Source organism: Peromyscus maniculatus, chromosome 12 (assembly GCF_049852395.1).
Source record: "Peromyscus maniculatus bairdii isolate BWxNUB_F1_BW_parent chromosome 12, HU_Pman_BW_mat_3.1, whole genome shotgun sequence".
NCBI classification, from domain to species: domain Eukaryota; kingdom Metazoa; phylum Chordata; class Mammalia; order Rodentia; family Cricetidae; genus Peromyscus; species Peromyscus maniculatus.
In genome coordinates, this window is record NC_134863.1 from 57,077,579 (window position 1) to 57,102,035 (window position 24,457).

General features: G+C 37.1%; 1 protein-coding gene and 1 pseudogene across 5 annotated transcripts in view; both read right to left on the bottom strand.

Annotated features, from left to right (window-relative positions):
• Cadm2 (cell adhesion molecule 2) overlaps positions 1-24,457 on the bottom strand; it is a 984,450-nt gene that overhangs the window by 607,134 nt on the left and 352,859 nt on the right. The gene's annotated exons all lie outside the window — the stretch shown is intronic.
• Positions 9,941-18,855, bottom strand: LOC121821748 (actin, cytoplasmic 1 pseudogene; annotated as a pseudogene). The gene has a single exon (XR_013043597.1). The product of XR_013043597.1 is annotated as an actin, cytoplasmic 1 pseudogene (transcript).

A 24,457-nucleotide genomic window follows, 5' to 3' on the forward strand; every position in this document is an offset into this window, starting at 1 on the left:
CTTGTTCTTTGTGAGGGTTTTCCTCCCCTGGCTCTTCTCTTTGCTCCTGAGACAGAGCCCTGGCCTTGGCCAGTCTGCTCCCCTCTCTGCCTTCCCATCCCCAAAGTAGCCATGTTTGCTCTGGTCTCTTGCAGATGCTTCTGGCTATTCTCTCTCTCTCATATCTACAAGAAGAAGCTTCTCCTACCCATGAATCCATGATTCTGGTCATTGCACCGTGTCCTCACTAACAATTTATATCTTACGCGGTAGATTCTGTCATCCAGGAAATTCAGAAAAGAACTTGAGGTAGAAATGGAGGCAAACAATGCTTTACATGTTCTCTATCTCTGCCTTGCTCAGCTATCACACAGAAAGGACCACCTGCTCAGGCAGTGGTATCACTAATAGTGGGCGGGGCCTCCTCACATCAATCACTAGAGAAAAACCCAAAGAGACTCCTATTGGCAATCCCTCAACTGAAGATCCCTCTTCCCATACTATAATTTGCATTTTTGTTGACAAAAACTAGCTAGCAAACATGGCAATTGCTTTTTGGATGCAAATGATTTTTAACCATTTTAAACTGTTTTGAAAACTCAAACTTCAAATAATTTTGTCCTTGTTATCTATTTTTTTTTCTATTTCAAAGCTAAATTAGTTAAAGTAGAAAATGTGAATTTTTGAAGGTTGTCTACACATACAAATTTTCTAAATATAGCAAATGTGAAATGAACTGAGTGAAATAAAATGTCTACAGGCATATAATGCTTTGCCAAAATAAAAGAAACAGTTAAGTGTAAAGTGAAAATGAGTTGAAATCACGTATCATGCTCCACCGTGCTCTTACCCAAAAGTTTCTACGATGCTAAGAATCACCAGATTAGTGTAGCGTGACCCTGGCAAAAGCATAATAAACATGCTTTAAGAATCGTGTGGTGATAATTTAAGTGCACGGATTGTGGAAGATGATGGGCTTCAAGCGTGGGATGCGTATGAGTGCACACGTTTATGTACTTAATCACTTTAACAGGGCTTTGAAACAGAAAATGTATTGCAATGGCTCTGCTATTTCTTTCATCTGTTGAATCAAACTCGGTACCATGTGTTCCTTCTTGTCTTTCTCCGTTCACACATCAAGCAGTGATGAATGAACCAGAGAAGATGCAAAGAGAAGGAATCATTCAACTGGAAATAGAAATGAGCTGCAGCAGAGAACACTCCCAGGGAATGCCAGGAATGTGTATGTAAATCTAGTAAGAAATTCAACAGGACCCTGACATTCAAAAGCTCTTTACTCTATAATCTGCCATCCATTCTTGAGCTACTTTTTACCCCCAAGGTGTAGCTGTCTTAGAAGAAAATACAAGACCATCTGTCTTCTAATATGTTCACCTTTTCACATCTATTGATGATTCACTCAGTATGATTTCATGAAAATGTTCTCATTCAATTTTAATATTTTTACTTTACTTTGTATCATTTATAAACTAAATTAAAACAGCAATCACCTGACTGGTCATCCTGTCCCTATTCCTTCCTCACCTATATCCTCTTCTTCTATTATCTTCAGTTCTAAATTCACTGATAATATATTCTCCCATTTAATTCTCCACTTGAGATTTAAAGTCTGAATTGCACAAGACAGCACATAAAACTCATTTATTGCTGGAGTACTAAAACCCTGTGCTTATGATATATCTCTGAAGTAAATATTTCTATCCTTAACTCCCAGGAAAGTTCTAACCTTGGAATCCTTTCAAACTCAAACTCATGCTGTGGATATCTGTATGCTGTGAATATGTTGCTCTGATTGGTTAAAAAATAACATGCTGATTGGCCAGTAGCCAGGCAGGAAGTATAGGTGGGACAAAGAGAGAAGAGAATTCTGGGAAGTGGCAGGCTGATTCAGGCGCCTCTGCCAGCTGCTGGCAAAATGTGAAGGCAGAACTGGGAAAAGGTACCAAGTCATGTGGCTAAACATAAATAAGAATTATGGGTTAATTTAAGTGTAAGAGCTAGTCAGTAATAAGCTTGAGCTAATGGCCATATGGTTTGTAAATGATATCAACCATTGTGTGTTTCCTTGGGTTCTAGCAGCTGCAGGACTGGCAGGTGAGAGGGATTTGTCCTGACCACGGGCAGGCTGGGACACAGGATAACTTCTACTACAAACTCATTTTTTTTCTTTTTTTCTTTTTTCTTTTTTTCCAAGATGAGGTTTCTCGATTGCGATAGAGCCAGTCCTGGAACCCACTCTGTAGACCAGGCTGGCCTTGAACACACAGAGATCTACCTGCCTCTGCCTCCTGAGTGCTGAGATTAAAGGTATGTACCACCATGCCTGGTGATTCAAACTCATTTTTGATTCCCCCTGGATCTAATATGACACAGACTACAACTTTTCAAGAATATTCTATTTTGCTATTTCCATTTATCTGAGTATAGCCTTACAACCTCTTTTATATTCTACTGGAAGACAAAAAAGGTTTTTTTGGAGATGTTTATCAAGAGCACTGAGACAGATTTGTAATTAGTAAAAGGGTTTCTTTAGAATTTGTAAATATAAAATCTTTAATTTTCTGTTTTGAGGCATAAGTTGTGTGATACATCATATTAAGTCACAAATCAATTGTTAGAGAAAATGACAAATTATCTGTAATCTATCATTGTGTACTTACTTTTATTGATGTGTAGCAGTGTGTCTGTGTGACTCTATGTGCAGCAGATATATGAGGCACCCTTTGAGGCCAAAAAAGGTTGTTGAATCCCCTGGAGTTGGAGTTTCAGGTGACTGTGAGACTTCCTTTGGAACTTAACCCTCTGCAAGAACAGCAAATGCTCTTAACTGCTACGTTATGTCTCCAGCCTTTTATTGTTCTTTTAGAACTCAACAGACTACTCTAGCTGTGATCAGAGATACTCATCCAGTAACTGATGGAAGCGGATGCAAAGATCCACAGCCAAGCAATGGGCTGAGCTCTGAGAGTCTTGCTGAAGAAAGGGAGGGGGGAATGTGTGAGCCAGCGGAATCATGACAGGGGAACCACAGAGACAGCTAACCTGGGCTTCCAGGAACTCAGGGACTCTGGACCAAGAGCTAGGTAGCCTGCATGGGACCAAGGTAGGGCCTCTGCAAAAGTGTGACAGTTTTGTAGCTTGGTCTGTTTGTAGGGCTCCTAGAAGCGGAATCAGGGCTTACCCCTGGCACTTGAGCTGGCTTTTGGGAACCTACTCCCCATGCTGGATTACCTCACTCAGCTTTGATGCAGGAGGAAGAGCTTGGTGCTGCCTCTACTTGATGTTGTCATACTTTGTTGTTGCTCGTGGGAGGCCTGCCCCTTTCTGAACTGAGACAGAGGAGAAGTGAATAGGGGAGAGAACAGAGGGGAGGCGGCAGGGGTCAGGATGTAAAATAAATGGAAAAAAAAATTGATTAATTAAAAAAGTGGGAAAATTAAAATTGTATACTTTGGCCAATAAAAAAAGAAATAAAGAAAAAATCAAATCAAGTTAAATACATGCATAAATATAAAAAAAACTCCTCAACAGAAATACATTGTCTGTATTTGGTTTGTTTGTTTGTTCAAATAAGGAGGTTCCAACAACTAATTGGACAATGGCTCTTTCTCAAGTGTTCTTCAACTCTTTCTTTCTCCTGTGAGTAAAGAGTGGAAAGTAATATAGATCAGCAAAACCAGAACAAAGTGGTAAGAAAAGGAAAAAAAGAAAAGAAACTGAGAAGGCCAATGAAGAGATAAAGAGATTCAATGTTCTGCTTCCAGAGATTTCCTGGTACTTCAGGACACTGCTCGGTCAAGGAACCTGACAGCTGTATTAACTAAACACAGGTTCGTTGTGTGCATGTCAGAAACTGGGAACTGAGGTCATTCTGTTTCTGACTTGATTAAAGAAAGTCAAGTTTACATGGTAGAACATATGCTTTTCAAGGTTTATTACTGCCCATATAATTCAATATGAAGACACAGAAATTCTAAAGTCATCAAGCCACTGGCCTCTGTGAAAGAACTCTGTATTTGTTAATGACTAATTTGATGTCAATTCTGTAACTGATACTTTTACTGTCTCCTGCCTGCCTTTAGTGTCACTATTCCTATGCATTTTATCAATTTGGATGTAGAATTTTAGCCCTCTGATTTTGCTAGATTACCTCTAACTACATTTATATTCTTGGATTATTCAACTATAATTTATATAAATATAACATAAAAAAACATGTTGTTACAGCCTTGAAGAAAAAAAGTGTTATCCTAGATTGCATTAGTACTTTGTATTTTCCCTAAAAACTTTCCCGAAACTTCCTTTTTATGCTAAATGAGTTTCTATATTTCTGTTTCATGATTCTATCAAAATCACAGAATAAGGAAGAAGATGGAGACTGAATATGGGCTTCATTTAAATATTTAATGCAGTATTGAAACTTGATAAATTTATCACTGTAGGAAATTATGCTCGAGGACCAAGTACTTTAAAGCTCGTTGGTAGAGATTTTTGTACTGAAATCATGATGGAATTATTTGTGCATGTAAAAATGCCTTCTTTCTATATAGAAAACCTATACAATATAGTTTTTCATATATTTGCATATATGTAGATGATGATAATGAAGATAGATAGATGGGTAGACAGACACAGAGAGAGAGAGAGAGAGAGAGAGAGAGAGAGAGAGAGAGAGAGAGAGAAGAGAGAGAGAGAGAGAGAAAGAGAGAGAGAGAGAGAGAGAAATGATATATATGAAGGAGATAGATGATAAATAGATGATAGGTAGATGGAAAATTTGATATAGATCATTAGAGATTATTCAGTCTACTTGAATGGCACAGCAAAACTTTTGAATATCTCTGGAAATGTTAGTTTCATTATTTCTTGAGAAAGATCAACATTGGGTAACGTAAAATTGGTTCTTTAATTTTCTATATAATTTGAGTCAATGAATCCTTATCTTATAAAATATTAACATTTTTAAGATTGCCATTGGAAGGCAAGGTATCTTTCCACCACTAGGGGGCACCAAGGATGGTTACATATCAGAAGCAGTGTAGGTAAAATAATGAACAGGGTAATAAAATGAGATAATGATAAAAACCTCTTAGCACATTTTAGGGAGAGGAAAATGAAATGATTAAATCTGTTTTTGTATTACCAATAAATAATACTAGGTTTGTTGTTGTGTGATAACAGATGAAACTGAGTAAATAACAGAATTTTTGAGAGGGCCATTAATTCGGATTGAATGTACAGCGGGAACATGTGTTAAGATTACAGCAAATAGTAGCTTGCTTTTCAGGTTCCCAAGTATTATGTTGTGGGCTACAGGAAATGGTTTCATCGGTCCTAACCATTTTCCTAACTTCAGTTGGAAAACAGCTGCCTACTGTTGCTATGACCTTGCCCAAAGCAGATGTTGAAACAGACCTCAACAAGCACATCTTACATGTCCTTCACATATACCATATTACTAATAACTAGTCCTGTCTGAACAACTAACCCATTTTCATCGTTTAAAACTTTTTCAAAACCGTAGTCACCCACTTCACAAGAATTATATTAAGTCTATATTGGAACGGTTAAGTGTTTTGCTTATAACACATACTAGAAAACATTCAGAGGACAAATAAATAATAGAAGTTATGCTAAGGAGATATATTTGCTTATATTTTATTTGTGGATGATATGAGTGTTTGTTAGTACATATATACAACTTGTGTCTGCTGATGGGTGTACCTGTGTGTACACGCATGGGAATGTCAGAAGTAAACTGGTGAAATCTACCTTTTTTGAGTCAGTGTTTCTCAATGGCTTACAACAAGCCAAATAGACTGTGTTACCTATCAGAAAGCTCTAGCTGTCTGCTGGTCTCTGTCTTGTCAGCTCTAGGATCACTAGCACATGCCACTATACCTGGCTTTTTATACATAACTCTGGAACTCAAATTTAGGTCTTACTCATTTTGCTCTCTTCAGCCCCAAATTATTTTAAAGAGAGAAAATGTATGTGTTGTCTTCCTGAGGTTGTGTCTGCTCTGTTCAATTATGGTGAAAGCTATTTCAAGCCTGCCTGATTCCAGGATCCCTGAGTCTTCACAGCTTCCCTCTCCTGCTTAGGAGAGATCTCACACTCATGACATTTTTCTCTCATCTTTTTCTTCAAAGTTAATGGGTCAAAGATTTACCCAAAGCTAACAGTGAAGGGCCATTTCTAATGTAAGATTTAGGAGCTAGATATTAGAAATGACAAATTCTCAAAAATCTGCTGAATATTCTTCATGTGGAGTACATGTTCCTGGATGGAGATAGTACTCCTCAAATCTAGACAAAGAGACCTTGGATCCTCTACCCATGAGGTTTTCTCCAGCATATGCCTACAACATACCCTTGTCATGATGACCGTCATGTCATCAATTGAGTTACGATTCTGGAGAAGGAGCAACTATCCTTTCAACTAAAGATGTCACCCATTTCTGTAAACTGATTCTCATTGTACCAAGACTGTCTCTTCCTCAGTGACTCATTTCCAGTGTCTTCAATATGAGACAAATAAAGGCTATATAATGAGAGCAGGCTGTAGAATGTGAAAGATTTTAAGTTCATTAAGTTGGGACATCAGGATTCTGATCTGGTTTGGTGGTAAGGGAGGGAAATGGTCTAATTCCCAAAGTGGTCACTGATTTTGTTTGTTTATGGGCTATTTATTTATTCATGTATATCAAAAGGAAACTATATTTAAAAGCCTGTAATCAGTTTCTTAAAGTAAATCATTCCACTATTTAGGGAATAATTTCAAGAGAATATACATGATTTAAGCTGGGACTACAGGTTTGTTACCTTAATTCAAAGAGGAGCAAGAGTCAAGACACCAGAGCAAGTGGCACAAAAGAGAAATGCAAGGGAACCCAGGCCTGCTCTATAAAAGAGACAAAATCATAGCCTTTGTTCCAAAGACGACTTCTCCCTAAATACAAGGAGTATAGACATATGTGTAGAGTGCCTTTGCTAAGGGTTAGCACTTGACTCAGAAAAAGCTACCAGCTTTGACAATAGAGCCATTATTATTTGATTGTTTCTACTTTCTATTGCTTTAAGATTGTGGTGAAATACACATAGGATTCAATTTCCCATGTTATCCACTTCTAGGTATAAAGTTCATTGGCATTGCTTATCTTCAAACTATTGTATATCTATCATCACTATCCTATTCCAAAACACTTTTCATTAGTCCAAGTAAAAATACTGAACTTTGTGACGATTAATCTTATTTTAGGAATATATATTATGACAATTTTATACATGTGTACTATATTTTGAACATATGTATGCCCCATTTACCTTTCTTATCTTCTTCCCATTCCCAACAAAATTCCTACTTCTTTAAGTTTCAGTGTGTGTGTGTGTGTGTGTGTGTGTGTTTGTGTGTGTGTCTGTGTGTGTGTGTGTGTGTGTGTGTGTGTGTGTGTGTGTGTTTCCTTTCTGTTCTTCCTATGTGTGGATGAAGAAATGAAACACTAACTCCTGCCTCTGTGCTGCCCATATATGTTGCATGGTTTATAACATGTACTCTCTCCATCTGGAATGAATTGCAGACTGCTGGATCTTGATAAAACATTTGAACTTTAACCAGAAATTTTTAAGTTTATGAATTGCCTTCAATCATTTTTTATAACATCTGTAATAAAGGGTATAAACATCATGTTGATTTCTTATAATTTTTAGGAATGTTATAATCAGTGAAATTTCTCTATCCAGCGTATGAAATCATGGTAAAATTACCAATTGGGTACACAGGAGTTTATACATGACCTCATTTCTTTATTCTTTGGAAAAAAATTCACAGACATACACAACTGACACACAATTTTAATTGTGAAAATGTATTTATTATTTGTGTGTGTGTGCGTGTGCGTGTGCGTGTGCGTGTGTGTGTGTGTGGTTTATAAGTGTGGGTAAATGTTTAAATGTGCCTATGATGCAAATGTGGAGACTCAGAGTTCGTGTGCTGGTTGTTTTGTTTTACCATGGACTCTGGGACTTGAGCTTAGATTGTCAGGGTTATGGTCAGGTACTATATTCACTAAGTCACCTCATCTGCCTTTGATAAACCTTTTGCAGAACATTTCATTGTGACTATGTAGAATATTTTAAGGTGACTATGATCTTCATGTATATTTAAGAGATGAAAGCAAAGAACTTGTCAATTTTGAATTTCTGTACGCTTTAAAAATCTATTTAAATATGTATTAAAATCAATCTATTTAAAATAGTCATTTTATATTAGAGTTGATTATTTTTCTATGCAAAAAAGTAATCAAGTTTTCATGGCTTACTAAATCTATACATGCATCTCTTGTTATATATTTGTTTTATGTTGGTAATTTCAGTTTCAGCAACAAAATTAGAATGAAAAAAATAATCATATACAATTGTCTTTTCCCTGAATTGTCAAAGTAGCATGTCATATAATGAATGCTAGAGTCTCTTAGGAGACAGCTTCAAGAAAGACGAATTAGGATACAAAATTGATACCTAGAGATGGTATTCTGGTCTTAGCACAAAAATTTATGTATTTGTAATTACACATTTTTGTGCATTAAGCATCTGCAAATCCTGAAGAGGTATAAAAAACATTGAGCATCAGCAATACCTTACAAAGTCTTTTTTCTTTTAACTATTTTTGCAAGGGTTGTTCTGATTATTTAACCAAGAGTGATACACATGCTAGGAAGAATTCTACAACTCAGTTGTGTCCTCAATCTTACAATGTCTTCCCAGTAGTTCTTTCTTTCCCTCAGACACAGCAAATAGCTCATAGAGATAGGAGTAAATTACAATAAGTGAAGTCATAGAGAAGAATATGAATATAGGGACTAATGCAGGTTATGACTACAAATAGTTTAGGTGCCTATTTCTGGGGTACCTAAATTTGAGTCAGGAATTAAATTTTTTTAAAAAAAAGTTAAAAATAAAATAAAATAAGCATTGCTCAAGATAGACTATAATTTCTAAACTGCAAATCTTTTTTTTAATAATTTGTTTATTTATACTTTACATGATTGCTGGTGGATTTTGTTTTTGTTTGGGTTTTTTTTTTTTTTTTGATTTTTTGAGACAGGGTTTCTCTGTGTAGCTTTGGTGCCTGTCCTGAATCTTGCTCTGTAGACCAGGCTGGCCTCGAACTCACAAAGATCTGCCTTCCTCTGCCTCCCTAGTGCTGGAATTAAAGGTGTGTGCCCCCACATCCTGGCTGTGTATTGGTGTTTTGCCTGTATGTGTGTCTGTGATAGGGTATCAGATCTCAGGGTTACAGACAAATCAAAATTTGTCATTTCTTAAGGAATGGAGAATAAAGATTTTGGCATAAATGAAAATGAGGAATAAATTTAGAGACATAAATGCACATGTTCTCAACTCAAGGTAGGTAACAACCCACTGTGGTCAAGAGTTTAAGCACCAGAACAGAAACTGGCTCCTAAGATTTTCTCTTTTCCACCTTCTCAGATGTAAAGATGGAAGTGCTAATTAGGTCATGAACACTTGCCAGTCTGGAGAAATCATGGAATACTCAGCTCTTGGTTAATAGACTGCACATATCTCTGCATGGTGCTCTCACTGATCTAGCAGGCTGAGGATTTCTCTTCTACAGCATCTTCTCAGCCACTAAGTGACCAGGCTATCTGGTTACATGCACAGAGCTTTAAATATCTGCCAACTGAACAGTTAACCTGAGTAAAACGTCAAAAAACAGCAAGATCTTGTATGACCCAGTGCTGATATCAGACACAAAACACAAGAGATGTTTCTTTTATAAGGCTTTTCCCAGAATGTGGCATTCTCCAGTTTTTTTTTTTTTTGGGGGGGGGGTGGGGCTAGCATGAAGTGTGTACATTTGCCAGGGCAAACTGATACTTCAGAATCAGATCATGAAGTTGATGCCTGGCATCTGGTCGGTCCATTTAGAAGCATTTGAGGTAGAAGATGGAGGGGCTGGTCTTGTCATACTCCTGCCTGCTGATCCAAATCTCCTGGAAGGTGGAGAGCGAGTCTAGGATAGAACCGCCAATCCATACTGAGTACTTGAGCTCAGGGGGAGCTGTGATCTTGATCTTCATTGTGCTGAGTGCTATGGTTGTGGTCTCCTTCTGTATCTGGTCAGCAATGTCTGGATACATAGTGGGTAGTGGTGCCACCAGTCAGCACTGTGGTTGCACACAGGTCCTTGTAGATGTCCAGTTTACACTTCATTACGGAGCTGAACATGATCTCATGGATGCCACAGAACTCCACGGCTAGGAAGGAAGGATGGAAGAGCACCTCTGGACATTGGAATCTTTCAGTGCCAATGGTAATCAACTGCCTATCATGATGAGATGTTACAGCATTGGCGATTTCTTGCTCAAAATTCAAGGTAATATTGCACAACTTTCCCCTGGTGTCACACATGATCTCATACTCTGCAGTGATAGGGAAGCTATAGCCTAGCTCAATCAGGATCTTCATGAGGTAGTCTGTGAGATCCTGGCCAGCCAGTTCTGCCCAAAAGGTGGCACGAGGAAGGGTGTTAACTTACTATAGGTACTGAATGTGTGACTGGGTTAACAGAGTCCATGACAGTTCCATGATAGCCACAGAAGCATGCAGAGTCAGCATCACCCGAATGGCCACACACATAGGATGGGGTATTGTGGGCTTCAAACATTAAATGCATCATCTTCCCTCTGTTAGCTGGATGTTCAGGGTAGCCTTAATCAGAAGCTATTGGTACTCCCCAGGGCCACACACAATTCAATTTAGAAAGCATGGTGCCAGATCTTCCCCTATGTTATTCCAATTGGTGTCAGTGCATTGCTCTATGGGACACTTCAGGGTTAAAATACTTCTCTTGTTTTTGGCCTCATGATCCATGTAGGATTCCTACATGCTCATGCCCACCATGATGATCTTATGTTGGAAGTGCTGAACAATAGTGGGGAACATGGCCCTGAGATATTGTCACCAGCAAATCCAGCCTTACACATGCTGGAGTCATTGTCAATGATGAGCAGGGCCATTTCCTCTCCCATTTCAATCAGTGGATTCCAGGGAAACTGAGTAGGAAATAGATGTACTGTGTAGACCTGTAATGGAGAGACTCTACCAATCTTTTATACCAGTATTAAAATATTACATTAACAGGAACACAGAAAATATGACGTCTATATTTTTCTGGCCTTAACCAATTAATTCTTTGACATAATGATAGCATCTTCTTTTATTTACATAGGTTTTCTTTTGAGTATTTTCTATGGGCTGATATATAACATCTATTATCCCTGAACTGATAATTTATGCCTCTTTAAACATTTTGCTCCTTTGTTAAGCCTTCAATAATAATTTTTGCATGAATGACTATTAGATATCTGCTTCTAACATTTACCTGTGCTCTGTGAAAAAGCCTTCTCCCATTGCTGGTATATACTTGGGAATTCATAATTATTTATGATACTTTTGCTGCAAAACCCATGAAGATCACCATGCTTCTCCCAATCACCTTTGCCTTAGGGCCTCTTTGTACTTGAAAGTTTAGTGCCAAATTCTAAACACCCAAATTCAAGTCATCACATATGACTAATCTCTTTTTGTTAGTCATAGGTCTACTAACTATATTTAAAATAACCCATTGTAGTTTTATTATTCTGTTATGATTTCACCTACCAGTGCCAACTCCAACTCAACAAAATGGGTTATCCCAATTTATTATTGTTTCTAGATTTCCTCCATTTCAATTTTTTTGTCTTTTATATGCCTGGGATTGTACAGAACATTCAATTTTGCAAGGAGTTCTAAGGAGGATACAAAGTCTAAAATTCTAATAACTGATAAGGATAAATCTGAAGGGCTCCATCCAGATGAGAAAAACATCACCTATAAGAATCCAGGGAAGTGGACCCTGGCTGAAAAGCAACATGCATTTTTGCCCTATTTACATTCTGAAGTATCATAGGCTTCACACTAACTCTTAAATTCTTTAAGCATACCTGCAAATGAAGCTGACATGCAGATAGGTTAATAAAATTATTGCATCCAGGAACACAACTTGCTCTAATCTATACTTATCAGAATATATCCATATGATTATCTTAAATTTGGAGGGTGTATTTTAAAAATCTAATTATAATGGATGATCATCAGTAGATGTGGCATCAGAATCTGGGTGATGTAAGTTTTGCCTCAAGAGCAACATAAAGGACTTATAGTGACAGCTGAAATATTTAAAGGCTATCCGAAGAAGAAAATTGCATTTATCTGATAGAATTGAGAGAACGTACTATTATATTGGCAATATTTTTGTGACAATATGAGATAAATTTTGTTAGCAATTTTAAGTGTTTCTGTAGCCCATGTCATGCAATTATATGGCTATGCTGATGGAAAAGTTTTCAGCAAACGTCTACTGGGGACAGTAATTCAATTATAGCAGATGGGAGGACATGCATTGGCATGAGGGAACAGGATTGAGGCAATCATTTTCCTCAATCTGCCGCTAATGAGATTTATACTTCATACAATATCATTTCCTCTCAGGTTGAGATAGAATCTTTGAAGGCACAGCTAACAAGCTCACTCCTTAAACCCCTATCAGTTTTTAAAACTTTCAAAATGCTGATGTCTTTATCTTTTTTGAAATCTTTAAGAAAAAAAACACTATGTTCTATCTAAACATGTTTCTTTTCTTTTACCTTTTCTTTCTTTCTTTCTTTCTTTCTTTCTTTCTTTCTTTCTTTCTTTCTTTCTTTCTTTCTTTCTTTCTTTCTTTCTTTCTTTTTCTTTCTTTCTTTTTTAATCTCCTATAATTTCCCCAATTTGTAATTCCCACTACAAACCCAGAAAATGTGATGGAAAGTTGGTAAAAAATGCCTTTGTCATCTGCAGGTATACAAACAGAGAGGACCGTTTTTGTTCTCATACTCATTGCAGAGGGAATTCTTTGCTTAGAGATCCATTTGACATAAGTGCTTCAGCGTTTTGAGCATCACTACTGAATCAGCTACTCTAATTTCAAGAAAGAGATTACCATCTCCCTTCTCCTGAATCTTTGGATTCTGAAAGGTCTGGTCTAGGCAGTTCACATCCTCAGACAAAGAATAAACTAAGTGGGAAACTGATACCAGGAGAATGTAAATGTCCTCATCAAAATAAAGATTAAAGTATGGACTCCAGTGTAACTCTTATGGGCATCTTTTGACCATATCTGGTCTGCTTATTTCCAATGACATTTGAAAATGAGGCAGTGTTTTATTACTTAACTTGAAAAGTCTTCTGCATTCCTTACCCTTGTTCTCATTTGTAATATTTGAATTAATGTGCTGTTTCTACATGAAATCTTTTCTAATAAAGTCCAAGCATACATAACCTCTTTTAGGTTATCTAGTACCAAATGATCAGCCCTAAAAAATGCATACAAGTAACAGTATACATAATGAACTGGTTATACTTTGGATTAGATGTAAATATGTATACTGATGTACATATAATAATAACTACATAGAAAACATAAAATCAAAATTGAGAAAATTGGTATATCGAAAGTTTTGGAGGCAGAAAGGAAAGGGAGAAATGTACTTGTAATCTCAAAAATAAAAGAAAATTTTTCTTTGTCTTTGTTACATCTCCATAGAAACCATTGTAATGAACCACCTAAAAGATTTCTTTGCACTTTTCATTGAAAACATATGTACCACCATCCCCCTTCATATCTTTCTTTAAAAAGAAATAAAAAACTTTTTCATGTCATTCCATTTTATATTTTTACCTTTCAGTTGACGTTAATTGAGCTCTTTATGACTGACTATATGCAAACGTGTGGTGGTAATCTAATTGTACTGAAATATTATTTTGATTGTATGTTAATAAATAAAGTTGTCTGGGGGTCAGAGCTATTAGAGCCATAGCAAGAGTGTGGCGGTGGTGGCACACGCCTTTAATCCCATAGATATCTGTGTGTTCAGGGTCAGAGCTATTAGAGCCATAGCAAGAGTGTGGCGGTGGTGGCACACGCCTTTAATCCCATAAGATCTCTGTGTGTTCAGGGATACAGTCAGCATTGGAGACATATGCCTTTAAGACCTAGGGGGCTGTACATTCAGACAGTGACGAGGCAGTCATGTGTTTGGGTTTACAACCAATGAGAAGGCAGAATAACATAATATAAAAAAAACGAACCGACAGGAAGTAGGTCTCTTTTCGCGAAGCTGGGACAGCAGGAGGAAGGGTGAGATTTTAGCTCTGAGCTCTGACTTCTCGGCTTTCTCTTTTGCATTGTTTCTGTGTTTCTTATTTAATAAGACGGTTGGTTACATCTACACAAACGTACACAAATATGATAAAGAAACATGTTTTCTAGGGAATTTTAAATTTTGGGGAAGGAAAAAAAATGGCTAGCAGACTTAGTGGCACCTATACGCTTCAGCGAAGGCAGTAAAAGGATGTACAGAATGTATCTTAATACTCATTTAAACCAGGCCAGAGTGTTCAAAAGCAGATACTTGAAGAGCTTCCTGAATGGCATCTCCTCCATTTCTTCCATACACCATATGAGCACAAAGCTAGGTAACTGCCATACCTAAGGACCTGGTACTAATTATGAATATGCAAGTGTCCTGTGGTATTTACTTTTCTGTGAGTTGAGGCCTCTATTGTACAAAGGGATTGATAGCAGAAGAATACTCTTAAAAGTATTTTTCAGTTTGCTGAGAGTTAGGGATGTTTTCCGGCTTAAGATTGTACATAGTTTATATATTAGAGAGTGTCCTTTGCCCATAGTTCCTTTTTAGGGATGATGAATAGGTTGGCTAAGAAAGGGTACTAATTCCAGGAAAGATTTATTGAGAATTATTCCTGTGAGGTGTAAAGGGTATTGCTTATCTATTTCCTCTGGGGTGAAATAGAAGGAAAGGAGATAAAAGGTAAAGCTAAGGAAAATTCAAAGGACAGACAAGATTTAGGAAGTACACAAAACCGACAAGACCCAGAAAGCTCCTGAAAATTCACAAGGCATATTCTCCTAGGGGTATATAAGCATTCAGAGCTGCTGGAGAGAGGAATCCCCAATGCTGAATCAACTGGTACCTTGTGTGGGGAGCTTCAGGGATGAAGCTTTGTGTGCTCTCACACAGCTAACATGGGGATTTGTTGAGTCACTTGTGCTCTGTACCTCTACTATACTCAGGGATTTAACTACAATGAAATCATTACTTTGTTAATATAGGCTAGAGTGGCATCATGTCTTTGTCCTATCATCAGTGTCCTCTGAGATGAATAGATGCTTGCTCCTCTCTCTCCAGGTAAAGTTACGCAACAAGGGCATGAGCAAGAATAGGCAGGAAAAGTCTTTGAATTATATATAGTTCTGACCTCTGAGATCTGGGATAAAGGAGGAGAATCAAAGAGATGAGAAATAATTTCAGAATGTATCGCACTTCTAGGACACCAAAATGATGGATCAATAGTTCTATGAAAAGACACACAGGGTTGTGATTTCCTCACAAAAACTTGAACAGAAAAATAACCTCATTGGTGTTCAATTGGTTAAATTAATAACACAGAGGAACTAGGGAATTGGTTTAGTGGGTAAAGAGCTTGTCACATAAGTGTAATGAGTTCAGTTTCTCAAAGCCCCTGGAAACCCAGGCAGAGTAGCAGGTGTCCATAATCTCAGTGTTCCTGTGCCCAGATGGGCACTGGAAACTGGAGAAATCCCAGAATTTTTTTGGCCAGATAGCTTGGCATATGCAGTACAAAGAACAACAAAAATACTCTGTCAAGGTAAAAGCAAGGGCAAACACCTGAAGTTGTCTTCCAATATACACACGTGTACCATTCTAGGCATGTATCTCTTTGCATGCAAAAGTAACCACTTTGTACATGCACACACACCTCCGCACTCACCACATGGAGGGGTAAAGGAGTGAGGAAGGGGGAGACAGAAAGAGAGAGACAGACAGACAGAGAGAGAAAGAGAAAGGTAATATAATAAGTGGCATAAAAATAGATACTGACAGTATAGCCGTCATTTTAAATGCCATATTCTTTGTGTTTGTAGTGAAAAGGAATTCTATATCTATATATTTATTTTCTTCCACATTTTCAGACTATATCAAGATTTTATCTTATATATTTGTCACAGAAAAGAATCTGAATGAATGGATGCATAAATTCAATGCTGGAACTCATTTTTGAGGTAATATATTACCTAGCATTCTTTTGTCACTTTCTACAGCCCTATTTATATAGTTGACTCACTGTTTCAATTGTGATTTTCTGGTTGGGATGCTGACTCATTCTTTCACTCTCTTTTGCAAGAATTTGTAAAGCATGCATATGTTTTTAACATTTACTTGCCCTTTTATCCACTACTCTCTCCAGAAAAAAGTCATTAGATAAGAAGAGCAGAAATAACATGAATTGCAGTTATTGTCAAAGTACTTTGCAAATACCAAATGAATAGTCAGCTCTGCATGCCTGGTTTGAAACTCTGAAAACAACCTTTTGTTTTTCCATTTGATTGCACATACATTACAAAAGATCTAGCATTTCATACAGCATAAATCATGAAGGAAATATTTTGCTGGAAATTGTTGTTAAGGATTCTTAGAAAATAACTTTAAATACTGTAAAAATTTTGGTAACAGGAGGCAATCAAGGGCATGAGTGCTAGGATTGGGGTTGAGTTAAAATATGGAATACAGAAAGAATATGTATGTAGAATATCCAGCCATGAATGCTGATTAAAATGTGATATATAATAAATACTTTTAAAGTATGGAAAACACTAGCTTTCTCTCAGATATTGTCTCTTAAATGCCTTTTAACTCTATGGTTTTAAGTTTCATTCAGAAGTTCTTTAGATAGTACCTTCATTAAGATGGGAATACCATTGTTTATTATCTGATCCTACTAGACACTGCAAATGCTATATAATATATGTATGTTATTGATACAACTATGATATTGATACAATGATATTTTCTATGCATTCTTACTCACTTATGATTGAATAGTACTTCATCAAGCAAAATTATGGGCACAAAAATAATCAGCATCTAAAATTATTTCAAAATTATCAATACATTTACCTACTGCCCAGCACCACACAGATATGTAGGTGACACATGGTGTATTGAATAAGAAATTAACAGTTTAACTTTTAGAATAAATGTCAATGTGTAACTATCCTTTCAATACTAGTAGGTAAGGGAGTGTCAAGATGACTTTACAGATTAAGACACTTCCCTGACAAGCCTAGGTTCTTCAGGTTGATTCTCCAAATTTCTTTAAAGGTAGTAAAAGAAAAGTACTCCACAGAAAACACTTTCACATACCACACACACACACACACACACACACAGAGAGAGAGAGAGAGAGAGAGAGAGAGAGAGAGAGAGAGAGAGAGAGAACATTACATCACGTATACACAAAAATAAATAAGTAATAGATAAATAAATAAAGAGATAGAGAGATAAATAACCAAAAAATAAATAAATGAATAAATGTTACCTTGGAACATTCAGATATTCAGCCATGTTCTGGGAAATGTGTTATTTTCATTTGCCTAGTTCTCTCTGTGCTTTCTTTAAATATACATCTTGCTTATGTAGGCAACTTACCACAAAATATTTTCTAATTCTCATTGGATATCATGGAATGCATAGAAAAACAACAACAACATAGCATTTGCTGCCTTAAAAAATAAGATCAGATGAACATATATGTTTTTTTCTGGTTTTAATGATGGAAGTTGGATGGTTGTTAATTTGATTTGATTGTTATTTCTCATCTTTTTCTCTTTAATTGGCAAGGAATTCTGGGTTATTGTAAGGAGTGACTAACAAAAAAGTCAGTCACTAAAGCAAATGTTATTTCCTAATATCAATCATTGAATACCATGCAGATTATACAGCTTCCCTTAACTTTCTGAAAAAGATCAAAATGAGAAACATTGTTATCTCAAAATGCTTCCCAGCCATGTAGTAATGCTAGTAGGCAAGCTTAAAAATATACCACTTGGTGCCTGTTATCCAAGAAGTTTATAATGCAAAGTCAAAAAGATTTTGGACAGAATTCAGCTGGTTACCTACTATATATAGCTACCATATTTAAATCTTTGTTAAATAAATAAATTATAATAAAATGTAAAAAGTGGTACCAAACATTTTGAGAGTCATGGTCATATAACTGAGAGATGCCACAAGTTTTCTGTTATATGTGAATCTGTACTTAGAATTTTTAGACTTATAGACTTAATTTGGACTGTCTGAATAGAACAAGAAGCTACACAGTAGGGAAAATTACAGGCCTTTGTGGTGGTATTTTGTTCCCCAAAATATTGTGTATTCTAATAAATTTATCTGGGGTCAGAGAACAGACAGCCACTAGATACAAAGGCTAGAAAATGGTGGCACTCACACCTTTAATCCTAGCTTTCCAGAGGTAGAAATCCCTCTGGATCTCTGTGAGTTCAAGGCCACATTGGAAATAGCCAAGCATGGTGACATGAATTTAATCCCAGAAAGCCAGCCTTTAATCCCAGGGAGTGGTGGTAGAAAACAGAAAGATATATAAGGCGTGAGGACCAGAAACTAGAGGCATTTGGCTGGTTAGGCTTTTGGGCTGGATAAGCATTCAGGCTTTTAAGCAGCAGTTCAGCTGAGAGCCATTGGGATGAGGACACAGAAGCTTCCAGTCTGAGGAAACAGGACCAGCTGAGGAATTGGCAAGGTGAGATAGCTGTGGCTTGTTCTGTCTCTCTGATCTACCAGCATGGACCCCAATAACTCGCCTCAGGTTTGATTTTATTAATAAGAACTTTTAAGATTCCTGCTACAGGCCTTTGGGTGGGGTAATTATAGTAAAATACACATGATATGGAAGTAGGATGGAAGACACTGGGAGCTAATGGCTTAATCAAGTTTAGAAGCAAGGGGTGGAAGAGAAGAGGAAGTGAGAAATGTGGTAATGGACAAATAGGGATATATGAAGGCAATTGATTGAAACTCATTATGTTATAAGCTCATTAAATACTATATATTTTTTTTCATTTTTAAATTTATTAATTAAATTTAATTTTACATATAAGCCATGAATTCCCTTGTTCTCCCCCTCCCACCCCACCCCACCCGACCCCCTTCTTCCCCCCAACCCACCCCCCATTCCCATCTCCTCCAGGGCAAAGACTCCCCCGAAGATTGAGTTCAACCTGGTAGATTCAGTCCAGGCAGGTCCATTCCCCTCCTCCCAGGCTGAGCCAAGTGTCCCTGTATAAGCCCCAGGTTCCAAACTGCCAGTTCATGCACTGAGGACAGGACCCGGTCCCACTGTCTGGATGCCTCCCAAGCAGATCAAGCTAATCAACTGTCTTATTTATCCGGAGGGCCTGATCCAGTTGGGGGCTCCTCAGCTATTGGTGCATAGTTCATGTGTTTCCTTTCGTTTGTATATTTGTCCCTGTGCTTTTTCCAACCTTGGTCTCAACAATTCTCGCTCATACAAACCCTCCTCTTTCGTATGTTGAACCACCTGCTGTAAACACAATACACACTACTTCCCTCACATAGAGAAACGAAGCTGGAATGACATAGGAACTTCCTCCCTACTGGCTAACCTTAATGTTCAGAGTGCCGGAAGCTTCAAGTCACAAGTAGACACAAGTTATCAGTTTACTCATCCAGTAGTGGACTCTGCTTTCTACAGTACCAAGCTATCATGAAAGGTGTGTCTGTGCATTTGTAGTTTCATGACAGTTATTAGAATAATCAACCATCTTCTGATGGAATTTGAAGCCATTTGAAGTTTATAGAAAGAATTCATGCCTAGAATTCTAAACCTGGTCAAATGTTGATGGCTGGGGAGATCTTAGGCTCTGGGGTCAAACCTACTACTTTTGTTTTGTTAAACAGGTGAGTTGGCAAACTGTCTTCTAAATATGTATAACTGTGTCCCTGTATGTAGATCAGTGCTTCTCTGGACCTTAGTCAGAGAAGCTTCTTTTGTAGTAAGCAACAGCAATGTAGAGACTCATCATTTCTAGTAGTTTCTCATCTAGAGGTGGGGCATCATGAGCCCCTCACCTGCTAATGCTAGGAATACTGAATGGCTTGATCTTGCATATGTCTTGTGTGTGTTTATGAGTGCATTGGCCATGGCATGTCCAGAAGATAGTATTTTGTAGGACACTTTCCCCATCCTCTGACTCTTCTTTTCTCTCTTTGCCCTATTCTATGATGATCCTGAACCTCTGAGGGATTGATAAAGATACACTAATTAGGATTGAGCCCTGGAGTTTTACAATGAACTCCATTTTTGTTTTCATATATTTGTATTGCTTTTTTGAGAATTTTACATCATGGACCCAGATCACACTCAAACTCCAGTCCAACTAGGTCCAACTGAACAAGCTGTGAATTCCCCAAATAAAGAAGCAGAAGGGGGAGAAGGAGAGGAAGAGGAGGAGGAGGAAGAGGAGGAGGAGGAAGAGGAGGAAAAGAAGGAGAAGGAGAAGGAGAAGGAGAAGGAGAAGGAGGAGAAAAGGAGAAGGAGAAGGAGAAGGAGAAGGAGAAGGAGAAGGAGAAGGAGAAGGAGAAGGAGAAGGAGAAGGAGAAGGAGAAGGAGAAGGAGAAGGAGAAGGAGAAGGAGAAGGAGAAGGAGAAGGAGAAGGAGAAGGAGAAGGAGAAGAAGAAGAAGAAGAAGAAGAAGAAGAAGAAGAAGAAGAAGAAGAAGAAGAAGAAGAAGAAGAAGAAGTCCAAGGTCTAATTTGTAATTTGTGTTGCCCATATACTCACTGGAACATGGTTAACTCCCAGTTGCCAGTCCCTTAAAGAAAACTTAGTCCTTCCCCACCACCTACACCCCTGCCAGGAGCCATTAATTGTGGGGAACTCCATTCAGCATTCTTTTCACCATTTTTAAGAGTTCTCTTTGATGACTATCTGTCTATGCTGCTACATCTTTAGTGGGGGTGGGGATTGGGATGGGTTAAAGTCCATGGTCAATGTTCCCACTGAAGGCCATGAAGATGTCTATGGCCTGTGCTGCCACTCGAAGCTATGTTATCTAATATTTCAAATAATTATTTATTTTCCATTAGGAAAAAGACAAACATATTTAACACTATTCACATTTACTCTTTGAAAATAACATGAATTTTTTAGCTAAATACAAACCATACAACTGATTTAAACTTAAAAACTGTTTAAAACTTGTACAGAAATACATGTGTAGGCGAAAATAGATAACTTAAAATGAATTACAGAGATAGATTTATATTTTCTTTATACCAATTTATACTGTTTATTTGTCTATATTATCTCCTTAAAAAGCTAAGAATAAAAACACAATATAACGTAAATAGTGATAATATGGTATCAGAGACAAATGGATAATTTGGTAGGGAAACATGTCTCCAAACACTTACTTTGGATGAACAAATGTTCCTAAAAGGAGCTGTGACTACAAAGCTGATTGGTTGATTAGAACTTTAATGATATATAGAGATTAGGATGTTGCATGCACACTACCATTGTGTTTTAGGCTGTATTTATCTCAATGAATAGCCATTTATTGCCTGCTTCTATACGTGATCTAAACTTTGCTTATACTAAATAAATCTGTTAGAATATGTGAACAAGCCCCTACTTCCTATGACTCCAATTGCTAAGAATGTTGTTAGGTGACATCTGAGGCCTATGGCACAGGAATCCACAGGAAGGAAGGAGAGAAAGAAGGAAGGACAAGAAAAGAAAGAAAAAACTCACATGAAATCAAGAAACACAGGATTTCAGGCAATCTAAATATATGGTCCCAGTCATGATCAGTGTTTAGCTCCAGAATAAACAAACTGGTATTGCTTTAGCCATGAGAGCTCTGTTTCCTGTACCACAAATAAAATAACATATTAGGCATGTTAATGCCCTACTTAGTATTTTCTATCTCTATCTTTCTATCTTTCTTTCTTCCTTCTTTTCTTCCTTCCTTCTTTCCTTCCTTCCTTCCTTCCTTCCTTCCTTCCTTCCTTCCTTCCTCCCTCCCTCCCTCCCTCCCTCCCTTCCTTCCTTCTTCCTTCCTTCCTTTTTTTTTCTTTTTACCAACTGTCACTCCTGTTTCCTTCAGGCAATTTGGTAAAACTGACTATATTCTATCCCACAAAATATATATGCACTATGGCAGCTTCCTTACCCAAGAAGATTGCATTAGGAATGTTCGACACCCAGTTTGTAGACAGGGCCCTGGCTGTCTGGGTATAATGGAAGCCAAGCTGAAGATAAATAAATGGAGAATTTGTGCACATTTTGAAGGTTTTCTGTTGCACATGTGGTACAGAGGTCTCTTACCCCTCTATCATATTCTCTCTTATATATGTTTAAAAGAAAGAAGCATGTCCTTGACTGTTTTTATGTGAAATGTCAAAATTGTCACCATTTAAGTATAAATGAAATCATTGTAATAGTACCCCATTCCATCACTCTCCTCTGTATTTATAATCCTCAACAATAATCTTGATTATGCCAAAGAAACTGTTCAAGGTCCTCTTTAGAAATCACCTCCCTTAGTTGTTTTCACAACCCTGGGTAGTCTTCGCTACCTCAGCTGATGGATAAGAAAATGAACACACTGAACGATTAATTCATGCTGTCCACAAATGTACTGTAAGCGCGAAATAATAGACTCATGCTTGGAAAACATGTATTCTTGTTCTAACTGAAGGGAGGATTGTACATGGAATATGAATGTGGCTTCTCAGACATCCCGTCTGTGTAGGAATGAATAATATGCAGAGGACTCACCCCACTTCCTGATCTCCTGTTTCATAGTGGACTCAGTTGTTGTGTCTCACGCACCCCAGCCCACAACTCCACTTTCAATGCATCTTTTGTCCCTTTGGGCTCTGAAAAATTTTCATCTTCTTTGATAGGATGGAGAGGCACATAGTATAATCTTTGCCTCCTAAGGAAACTTTAGTGACTAAATGAATATTCCTCCATGCACCTGCCTTTTGAAATGATTTATAAATTCATTAGATATTTTTGGGATACATCTCCAATTAAGAATGACTATGGCTGCTTATTGCCACCTGATAAGCACCAAGACAGAGGTGCAATTCATGAACAAGCAACTTCCCTTCAGAAGAAAACAAATGTTTTAAACTGTCAACCAAAATGACTAACTCTCTATTCTCTTCCATGCTAACATTTATCATAGAATTATACTGTATTAATATAAACATTAATACAAAGTTGAAATTTTGTTTTTCATAAAATGTGACTATAATGTGGCAAAAAGTTTTTACTACACCTAATAAAAAATTTTAGAATACCATATACAATTTTAACTCAGAATTGAAAAGTTTCAATTTATATCATCATAAGCCATCAAGATATCCATGATTTTCTCCCACTAAATATGAGAAATATCTGTAAAATATAGTAAAGTATTTCTTGAAAGGCAATTTCAGTTATACAAAAAGTCAATATTTTATGTACTTAAGAAAAAAAAACTCTCTTTCCACTAGATAAAAAAAAAATGGACCACTCAAATAAATAGCTCTTAACAATGTGAACTAGTCCCAAATCAATTCTTTCCTGGGCTATTATTCATTTGAAAGATTTTACTACATCATGGTACAGCTTCATAAAACACAGATGAACAAGATATTTGCGAAAACATATCCATGATTAAGTTACATTTCTTTCCATAGAGTCATGGAACATGCACTTTAATCTTTATCAAATGCCCCCCACCCCCACCCCCGGACACAGTACTTTTAGTTCTGGCAAATTCAAAGGCTCTTCCTTTCTTCCTTCTTTCCTTCCTTCCTTCCGTCCTTCCTTCCTTCCTTTTTTCTTTCCACCCTGACTTCCTGCCTCCATCCCTCTGTCCTCTCTCTCTCTCTCTCTCTCTCTCTCTCTCTCTCTCTCTCTCTCTCTCTCTCTCATAATCACCTACTCTCTCTCCACCATAACTAGAAAGTACCTAAAGCTTAGTTTAGAGAATACAAGGAAACATTGTTATGCATCTGCTTTTAGCCTTCCCTTTCCTAGAGGAAAAGATCAATAAATTCCAATATATTTAACTTAAGACTTCTGTTTCTTAAAGATTAGAACATGAGAAAGACCTATCTGATGAGCAATCACATTAGATGTATATGTATGTACATGTATATGTATATTTAATAAGAGTATTAAGAATAATATGAGCTCTTGTACATCATTTAAAAAGAGAAAATGTAACTACACCCATTGTGAAAAATGCATGCCTGTTTTATATGCTAAAGTAGATCTGGGCACTTAAGCACATTAAAAAAAAATCAGGAAAAAAACTTACTAAAAGATGACCTTTTATATTCTCATGCAAGTGTTTCAGACATCATATTAAGCATATCCAATATTTGATGAAATAGAACTTCTTTATAGAACTTTTGAAATTATGCAATAGTA